General features: G+C 41.9%; 2 protein-coding genes, 1 non-coding gene and 1 pseudogene across 3 annotated transcripts in view; 2 read left to right on the forward strand and 2 right to left on the reverse strand.

The window, feature by feature from the left end:
* LOC142336089 (mothers against decapentaplegic homolog 1-like) overlaps positions 1–10,410 on the reverse strand; it is a 536,849-nt gene that overhangs the window by 134,705 nt on the left and 391,734 nt on the right. The window lies entirely within an intron of this gene.
* The window catches only part of LOC142336574 (uncharacterized), a 76,994-nt gene that overhangs the window by 58,068 nt on the left and 8,516 nt on the right, over positions 1–10,410 (reverse strand). The gene's annotated exons all lie outside the window — the stretch shown is intronic.
* On the forward strand, positions 6,982–7,133 carry LOC142337342 (5.8S ribosomal RNA; annotated as a pseudogene).
* The window catches only part of LOC142337343 (large subunit ribosomal RNA), a 3,523-nt gene continuing 1,929 nt past the window's right edge, over positions 8,817–10,410 (forward strand). The window contains exon 1 of the ribosomal RNA XR_012758942.1: positions 8,817–10,410. This exon is cut by the window's right edge and continues 1,929 nt beyond it. This is a non-coding gene — a ribosomal RNA (large subunit ribosomal RNA).

A 10,410-nucleotide genomic window follows, 5' to 3' on the forward strand; every position in this document is an offset into this window, starting at 1 on the left:
GCTCAGTGGAATTTGGAGCTCACTTGTTTATCTGGTTTAAGAGGATGTAAAGTTCAAGCTGAAGTTTGATCATAGGTGTCTTTGAACGAGGAAAGTCCTACAACAAATGAAATCCTATAACAAAAGGGCTGAAGTATCGTAAAAACTTATTCCGGGCAAAGTAATCTTTCCTTGCTTTTAGCAAGGGTCTTGTTCTCTGGGCAATAAAGCGAATGGCTCAATTAGGCGTTATAGGTGAAACACCAATTTATTTAACCATATCCAAATTTTTTCCGTCCGAAGGCGAGCACTGAAAAAAATGGGGCTAAATTTAAAACATCAACATGTGAAAATCTGATATAAAATCCTCAATCATTTTCCCTAGTATTATACAGCTATGAGTAACCTTAATTGGACACGGCAATTATTGCTGACCGGTGAAACTTCGCATGGGAAAGACACACACACTTCTTGACAAAGCAATAAGTATTATGCTGTTTCTAGACGCGAAAGCAGAAACATCAGCATGTGAAAGTTGTGAAGTTGAAGAATTTTTGTGTTGAGTACGATGTTGTTACTAGTAACCATGTCGACAGCTGAGAACTGTTCTCTAACCAATAGAAGGTGAAACTTCTGTATGTGAAAAGGCAATTTGAGCGAGATTTCTTAGCAGACTAGTATTATGTTGTTTCTAGTAGGCGAAAGCCGAAACATCAACATGTGAAAATCTGATATTAAATCCTCAATCATTTTCCTAGTATTATACAGCTACTAGTAGCCGTAATTGGTCAGGGAAACATTGTTGACCGGTGAAACTTCACATGGGAAAGACACACAAATTACTTGACAAAACAATAAGTATTATGCTGTTTCTAGTATGCGAAAGCAGAAACATCAGCATGTGAAAGTTGTGAAGTTGAAAAGTTTTTGTGTTGAGTACGGTGTTGTTACTAGTAACCATGTCGACAGCTGGAAAGCTGTTCTCTAACCAATAAAAGGTAAAACTTCTGTATCTGAAGAGGCGGCGTGATTGAGATTTTTAACAGACTAGTATTATGTTGTTTCTAGTAGGCGAGAGCCGAAACATCGACATGTGAACATCTGGTTTTTAAATCATGAGTCAATTCTCCCTAGTATGATACAGTTGTTAGCCGGTATTGGTAACAGTAGAACAGAGATTTGGAGGGCAAAACCTGCTCATGGGAAATGCTCACAGAGCGCTATCTACCAGTACACATAGTATTATGCTGTTTCTAGTACGCGCGAGCCGAAACATCAGCATGTGAAATGTGTAATCGTGGGTAACTCTAAGTGTGTAGAGTACTGTGTAGTAACTAGTAGCCATGCCAAAGCATGCATTGAAACTCTTCGTGATTTAAAAAGCTCAAAGCAAGATTGACGAGGCCGCAAGGCTATGTCTTTCTAAATTCGAACAAATCGAAAGATTGTTCAAAGTACAATTAAACTGATTGATCCTGTCAGTTGCCATATGCTTGTCTGAAAGACTAAGCCATGCATGTGCAAGCGAAGCTTGAAAAAGTGGAACCGCGAATGGCTCATTAAATCAGTTACTATCTATTAGTTGATTTGCAAGCTAAATGAATAACTGCGGTAACCCTGCAGCTAATGCATGCTGATTGTCCGACACTGTCGGAGACTTTTACAAGACTACACCGGGTGATTTGCTAAGTACAGACACATCCCGTGATGAGTCCTAGTAACTGAAAGATCCCAGATAGCTTCGGCTTGGGGACGGAACTTCCGAATTTCTGACCTATCAACCTATGATGGTAGTGTAACGGACTACCATGGTTGTGACGGGTAACGGGGAATCAGGGTTCGATTCCGGAGAGGGAGCCTTAGAAACGGCTACCACATCCAAGGAAGGCAGCAGGCACGCAAATTACCCACTCTCCGCACGAGGAGGTAGTGACTAGAAATAATGATATGAACCTTTATGGTTTGTAATCAGAATGGAATGGACTTAAAAGCTCCATTGATGAGCGAGTAGAGGGCAAGTCTGGTGCCAGCAGCCGCGGTAATACCAGCCTCTACAAGCGTATGCAATAGTTGCTGCGTTTAAAAAGCTCATAGTTGGATCTGTTTGAGTAGAACGGCAACATGGTCTTCAGTTAAATCTGTTGACTCGTTCCGCTCATCCTTCGCATCGAAGAAATAGTTTGCACTTAAATGTGACGAACTGTGGAAACGGTGTTTTCACCCTGAGAAAATTAGAGTGTTCAAAGCATCCTTTGGGATCGAATAATAAAGCATGGAATAATGGAGAATGACCCGCTACTCGATTGATGCCGGTTGGCTGAGTGCGGTAATGATTGAAAGGAACAGACGGGGGCATTTGTATTGCTACGTTAGAGGTGAAATTCTTGGATCGTGGCAAGACAAACTACTGCGAAAGCATTTGCCAAGAATGTTTTCATTAATCAAGAACGAAAGTCAGAGTATTGAAGAGGATTAGATACCCTCGTAATTCTGACCATAAACTATACCAACCTACAATTTGTCAAAGTCGATCTTGACTTGGCAAGAGATTAACCGGGAAACCAAAGTTTATTGGTTCCGGGGGAAGTATGGTTGCAAAATCGAAACTTAAAGGAATTGACGGAAGGGCACCACCAGGAGTGGAGCCTGCGGCTTAATTTGACTCAACACGGGAAAACTCACCCGGTCCAGACATCTTAAGGATTGACAGATTGAATATCTTTCATGATTATATGGGCGGTGGTGCATGGCCGTTCTTAGTTAGTGGAGTGATCTGTCTGGTTAATTCCGATAACGAACGAGATCTTCTCCATCTAAATAATGAAATTCACTATATGTGAATTCAAACACTTCTTAGAGGAACTATGCGGAATTAAATACCGCAGATGAAGTGAGGCTATAACAGGTCTGTGATGCCCTTAGATGTTCTGGACTGCACGCGCGCTACACTGTGTACTTTTAGATTGAGTACTCAGCCCTTGGTCCGAAATGGACTGGGCAATCAGAGAAAAGTACAGCGCTTCAAGGGGATCGTCTGTTGTAACTTGCAGACGTGAACCAGGAATTCCTGGTACTTATGAGTCAACAACTCATAGGGATTACGTCCCTGCCCTTTGTACACACCGCCCGTCGCTACTACTGATTGGATAGTTAAGCAAGAATTGCAAATTCCTACTGTTGGGACTTCGGTCTCCGGCAACGGGATGAAGCGGATCGAGCTTAATTGTCTAGAGGAAGTAAAAGTCGTAACAAGGTTTCCGTAGGGGAACCTGCGGAAGGATCAGTGATTGATTCCTTCGGGCATGGCTGCTGGTAGAGGCCATGTCTGTAGTGCGCATGACGCTCTGTCGCTAGAGATTGCTTGGCAACCAATCTCGAATTATGTATCGAGCTCAAAAACTACTTGTGTGGATACATAGTTCAGCAGTCATGGCAAGGGACTGCTTAAAGGGAGACTAGTTAGCAAAAGCAGCCTAGCAGAACTGCAGCTATCTAGATCTCAGAAGCTGGGTTATAGAAGCCCAGCTATAGACTTGTGAATGAGAAAGGCCTAAAAAGGTCCACAAGTCGCGTGGTTAGAACCGACACGCAAAAATCCCAGCGAGTGACAGAGCGTTGCGCTGTTCAGTGGGAAAGAGTTGAGCTACTCGGGGCGCCCACTGAACTTGCTCCGAGCCAAAGGCTCGAAAAAACACAGCTTAGCCTCAGATCCTTTACATAGAAGGCTAGCTAAAATAAACTTACCTTGGACGAGGGTAAAGTTTAGTCAGTTCTTAGGGGAGAGTAATCCACAGCTTCTCGCCCTCTGAACATTCTCCCAGATATGTAGGTCTGGGAGAGTCTCCTCCTGTTCTTCGGAATCTGGAGGTAGACAAAGACAGTACGATACGATCTTGCATCGGGATGACTAACCGATAATGATCATAATCTGACAATTTTTCCGGCTTGAGGCACCGGAGTCAGATTAAAGACACATACTGAACTAAAGGCGTATGTGCAAAGCTTGTCGGAGTGTAGAGAGTCAAGCTGAGTTGACTCGTCACGTGGTGATGACAACAGCCATGTGCAAAACACTCACAACTTTATCGTCTATGTGGAAAAGGTTGCTAACAGCGCTCTCTATGAGAGGCCCTCGCATATAACTATACGAGGAAAAGGCGATAGAGTTGTTTGAATGTGGGGCAGGTTCATCGACAAGCTAAGTTGATCACATTCTTGTTGTGGCATCCTACTAGAATTGGTCACGGTCTGCACCAACTCTCCCCAAGTTGGCCAGACTTAAAACTAGAAATAAGGTTTGCAGCTATGTGAACCTAGAAACTGTAAAGGAGTTGAAAGAACTTAAAGGAATTGAAAGAGGCCTTGAGGTATATCCTCTTGGTAAAGACCCACAAAAGCTCACAAAAGTGGCTTCGAAGGGCAAAACTGGTTCATCCAAAACAATTGGAGAGCTTAAAGCAGAACCAATTCGAATGAAACACTATTGGTGAAACTTCATCATGAGAACGTCACAAGCTGATCACGCTCTATGATATGACTAGTATTATGTTGCTTCTAGTAGGCTAAGCGCAAGCCGAAACATCAACATGTGAAAGTCGTAGAATTTTGCAATCAAACTGTGGCTAGTACTGTGATGTTACTAGTAACCTGGTGTTCCGTCATATGGCCAAGAGAGCATTTGAAGGCGAAACTTCTGCATGGGAAAGCTGCATCATGATCAAAATTTTATATCGAGTATTATGTTGACGTTAGTAGGCCTTGGCCGAAAACGCAGCATGTGAAAGGTATAGATAAAAGTTATTGTTGCAGTCAGTACTGTGTAGTTACTAGTAGCTGGATTTAAGCTCAAAATGAGACACTGTTGGTGAAACTTCATCATGAGAATGTCACAAGCTGATCAAGCTCTATGATATGACTAGTATTATGTTGCTTCTAGTAGGCTAAGCGCAAGCCGAAACATCAACATGTGAAAGTCGTAGAATTTTGCGATCAAATTGTGGCTAGTACTGTGATGTTACTAGTAACCTTGTGTTACGTCATATGGCCAAGAGAGCATTTGAAGGCGAAACTTCTGCATGGGGAAGCTGCATCATGAACAAAAGTTTATATCGAGTATTATGTTGACATTAGTAGGCCCTGGCCGAAAGCGCAGCATGTGAAAGGTATAGATAAAAGTTATCGTTGCAGTCAGTACTGTGTAGTTACTAGTAGCTGGATTTAAGCTCGAAATGAGACACTGTTGGTGAAACTTCATCATGAGAACGTCACAAGCTGATCACGCTCCATGATATGACTAGTATTATGTTGCTTCTAGTAGGCTAAGCGCAAGCCGAAACATCAACATGTGAAAGTCGTAGAATTTTGCGATCAAATTGTGGCTAGTACTGTGATGTTACTAGTAACCTTGTGTTACGTCATATGGCCAAGAGAGCATTTGAAGGCGAAACTTCTGCATGGGGAAGCTGCATCATGAACAAAAGTTTATATCGAGTATTATGTTGACGTTAGTAGGCCCTGGCCGAAAGCGCAGCATGTGAAAGGTATAGATAAAAGTTAGCGTTGCAGTCAGTACTGTGTAGTTACTAGTAGCTGGATTTAAGCTCGAAATGAGACACTGTTGGTGAAACTTCATCATGAGAACGTCACAAGCTGATCACGCTCTATGATATGACTAGTATTATGTTGCTTCTAGTAGGCTAAGCGCAAGCCGAAACATCAACATGTGAAAGTCGTAGAATTTTGCAATCAAACTGTGGCTAGTACTGTGATGTTACTAGTAACCTTTTCTTACGTCATATGGCCAAGAGAGCATTTGAAGGCGAAACTTCTGCATGGGGAAGCTGCATCATGAACAAAAGTTTATATCGAGTATTATGTTGACTGTTAGTAGGCCCTGGCCGAAAGCGCAGCATGTGAAAGGTATAGATAAAAGTTATCGTTGCAGTCAGTACTGTGTAGTTACTAGTAGCTGGATTTAAGCTCGAAGTGAGACACTGTTGGTGAAACTTCATCATGAGAACGTCACAAGCTGATCACGCTCTATGATATGACTAGTATTATGTTGCTTATAGTAGGCTAAGCGCAAGCCGAAACATCAACATGTGAAAGTCGTAGAATTTTGCGATCAAATTGTGGCTAGTACTGTGATGTTACTAGTAACCTTGTGTTACGTCATATGGCCAAGAGAGCATTTGAAGGCGAAACTTCTGCATGGGGAAGCTGCATCATGAACAAAAGTTTATATCGAGTATTATGTTGACGTTAGTAGGCCCTGGCCGAAAGCGCAGCATGTGAAAGGTATAGATAAAAGTTAGCGTTGCAGTCAGTACTGTGTAGTTACTAGTAGCTGGATTTAAGCTCGAAATGAGACACTGTTGGTGAAACTTCATCATGAGAACGTCACAAGCTGATCACGCTCTATGATATGACTAGTATTATGTTGCTTCTAGTAGGCTAAGCGCAAGCCGAAACATCAACATGTGAAAGTCGTAGAATTTTGCAATCAAACTGTGGCTAGTACTGTGATGTTACTAGTAACCTTTTCTTACGTCATATGGCCAAGAGAGCATTTGAAGGCGAAACTTCTGCATGGGGAAGCTGCATCATGAACAAAAGTTTATATCGAGTATTATGTTGACGTTAGTAGGCCCTGGCCGAAAGCGCAGCATGTGAAAGGTATAGATAAAAGTTATCGTTGCAGTCAGTACTGTGTAGTTACTAGTAGCTGGATTTAAGCTCGAAGTGAGACACTGTTGGTGAAACTTCATCATGAGAACGTCACAAGCTGATCACGCTCTATGATATGACTAGTATTATGTTGCTTATAGTAGGCTAAGCGCAAGCCGAAACATCAACATGTGAAAGTCGTAGAATTTTGCGATCAAACTGTGGCTAGTACTTTGATGATGCTTGTAGCCAACCGAATTGGTTGAAAAGCCCAATAAGTAAGCTAACTTGGGAGAGCTTGTTGGAAACCAAATGCTACTAGATTGGTCCAAATACATCCTTCAACAGGGGATCACTTGGCTCGCTTTACGAAGAGGAGCACAGCTATATGTGTTAATTCGGTATGAATCGCAAGATTTGTTTACCGACCTCTCTAACGCAAAAGGCGGTCTCGGCTTCGGCTGTTGACTGCGTCCGATTCAGGGTTATATAACTCTCGATTGAACACATTGATGTTCTATTGTTGGTGCTTCCAATAAAATTGGAACACTTAAAGCAGAACCGATTCAAATAATAGCATTCTGATCAATGATTGCATTCCTTGATCAAGAACTGCTGGAGTCATTGTGATGGCGAATTTTCTTCATAAGAAAATTGCAAAGAGACGGAACTTAATGAGACTAGTATTATGTTGTTTCTAGTAAGCGGAAGCTGAAACAGCAACATGTGAAAATCAAGTTTTGTTCAATGATCTCGAGGCGATAAGTACTATGAAGCAACTAGTAGCCTAAGCATGACTCAGATTTGAGACAGTCAAAAAGACTGGCGAAACTTCTTCACATGAAAGTTACATAGAGAACTACAAATGTATACAGCGAGTATTATGTTGTTTCTAGTAGGCGAAAGCTGAAACATCAACATGTGAAAGTTGTCTGCAAACTGTAGAACGATATGTGATTAGTACTGTGCTGTTACTAGTAGCCAGTCTGACTGTAGAAGCCAAGACAAAGGGAAACTAATGCATCTGAAAAGGACAAGTTATGGAAAGGTATGCACGATAAGTATTATGTTGTTTCTAGTAAGCGGCAGCTGAAACATCAACATGTGAACGTCGTTGTGTACAGTAACCTAGAACTATATAGTCCTTAGTAACGTGCATTTACTAGTACCTGTAATTGGTATTCAGACTCAGGCAGTTTGGAATAGTTTGGCAAAGATGCACCAGAGAAAACTGGGATTTGATACAGAAATTGTTGAATACAAGTATTATGCTGCTTCTAGTAGGTTGAATCCGAAACATCAGCATGTGAAAATTGAAAACATTTCTGGTTCGAATTGTCACAAGTATTTGGTGATCTGAGTAGCCAAACTCACTACAACGCCAATTGAAGGCAAAAATTCTCAACGGGAAAAGCTATTCTCATTGAATGAGCTAACAAGACGAGTATTATGTTGCTTCTAGTAGGCGAAAGCCAAAACATCAACATGTGAAAGTCTTGCTGAACAAATTTAATGTTGTTGAGCTCAGTACCGTGTGAATTAGTAGCCATAATTGGCGAGCGAAAATTGAACTGGCGAAACTTCGTCTTTGGAAAATTGCAGATGCCGAGCACTTATTTTGCAACGAGTATTATGTTGACTGTAGTAAGCGAAAGCCGAAACAGCAACATGTGAAAGCTGTTGAAATTTGTGGTCATTTTGCAATAAGTACAAGGAGTGTAACTAGTAGCCAGGTCAAAATTTGGGATAAGAATGAGCAAAAATTCTGCATGAGAACAGTTGAAATTATGAAACTAAATTACAAAGACTAGTATTATGTTGTTTCGAGTACGCGAAAGCGGAAACATCAACATGTGAACGTTTGTAACGAAGTTTCGTTAATTTTCAGCCTAGTACTGAGCAAGAACGAGTAGCCTCATCTCCAATCCCACGCAAAATGTAGTGAAATATGTGAGTGAACCTTATTCACGGTGAGGGTTTCCCGAGGTCTGTATTGCAGCGAGTATTATGTTGCTTCTAGTAAGCGAAAGCTGAAACAACAACATTTGAAAGTTGGAATTAATGACTGAATGGAAACTTCGACCTGTGTTTGATAGTAGTAGCGAACAAAACTGCTGAATCGGTTTCTGTCTCATATTGGTCAGTGAACCAATTAAGAGACAATCAACTACATAACCTGAATTGGGCGAGAGAACCCCCTTAACTTAAGCATATCAGTAAGGGGAGGAAAAGAAATCAACTGAGAATCCCTTAGTAATGGCGAATGAACAGGGAAAAGCTCATCGGGAAGAGAAATGGCAACATTTCTCGGTGTCCGGTATGGGTTTGATGCTAGACTGGTGAATTTGTCCTGATGTCTACTGGAAAGTAGCATCAAAGAAGGTGAAAATCCTGTAAAGGTCATTTTCGATACCAGTCATAATGGCTCATTCCTATGAGTAGAGTTGTTTGAAAGTGCAACTCGAAGCTGGAGATATGTCTCTCCAAAAGCTAATTATAAAGCGAGACCGATAGTAAACAAGTACCGTGAGGGAAAGTTGAAAAGCACTCTGAAGAGAGAGTGAAAAGTACGTGAAACTGTTGAAGGGGAACTGGAGTGAGCGTTACCATACTCAATGCCTTGATATTATATTCTCGGCTACCGAGTAGTGTAGTTGTCGTCTTTTGGCAAATCTTGTTAATGAATCGAGCAGAAGTTTTCCTCGGAATTCTTCTTGTTGATTCTAAACAAAATGAGATAAATTGATCTTGATTGCCTGTCTGACCTCAACTTCCTATTCAATGCTCTCTACAGCCCGTCTTGAAACACGGACCAAGGAGTGTGAGTTGCTTGCAAGTGTTGTCGCTCATTGAAAGCGCACACGCGAAATGAAAGTGAACAGTGTAATTTTTATGAATTGCACTACTTTGTGTGGTGAGGGCGCCGATTCGGTGTCCCGCAACCACGGACGGTTTTGCTCTTATTGCATGACTGATCCAGAGCAAGTAGCACACGACCCGAAAGATGGTGATCTATGCTTGGGCAGGGCGAAGCCACGGGAAACCATGGTGGAAGCCCGAAGCGGTTCTGACGTGCAAATCGATCGTCTGACCTGAGCATAGGGGCGAAAGACTAATCGAACCATCTAGTAGCTGGTTTCCTCCGAAGTTTCCCTCAGGATAGCAAAAGCTTGAGCAAGATTGAAAAATCTTCGCAAAGCAATTTCATCGGTTAAAGCGAATGATTAGAGGAATGGGGGAAAATTTTTCCTTCACCTATTCTCAAACTATAAATCGGTGAGATGTCCTTGTGACTTAATTGCACTTGGACTATGAATGCAAGCTTTTTGTGGGCCGCTTTTGGTAAGCAGAACCGGCGATGTGGGATGAACCAAAAGTTGGGTTAAGGCGCCTAACTACTTGCTCATGAGTCACCACAAAAGGTGTTGATTGATACTGACAGCAGGACGGTGGTCATGGAAGTTGAAATCCGCTAAGGAGTGTGTAACAACTCACCTGCCGAATCAATCAGCCCTGAAAATGGATGGCACTAGAGCTCGTGGCCTATACCCAACCATGAATATCAATATCTAACGCAAGTTAGATTAGAGAAAAAGAGCCTCACCAGCTCAAAAATGATATTCATGTGTAGGAGGACACATTGATTGCGCTAAAGTATGCACGCAAGTGTATGCGCGAAGCGATCAATGGAGCAGATCTTGGTGGAAGTAGCAAGTACTCAAATGAGAACTTTGAGGACTGAAGCGGGAAAGGCTTTCATGTGAA

Source organism: Convolutriloba macropyga, chromosome 3, assembly GCF_964194025.1.
Source record: "Convolutriloba macropyga chromosome 3, txConMacr16.3, whole genome shotgun sequence".
NCBI lineage: Eukaryota > Metazoa > Xenacoelomorpha > Acoela > Convolutidae > Convolutriloba > Convolutriloba macropyga.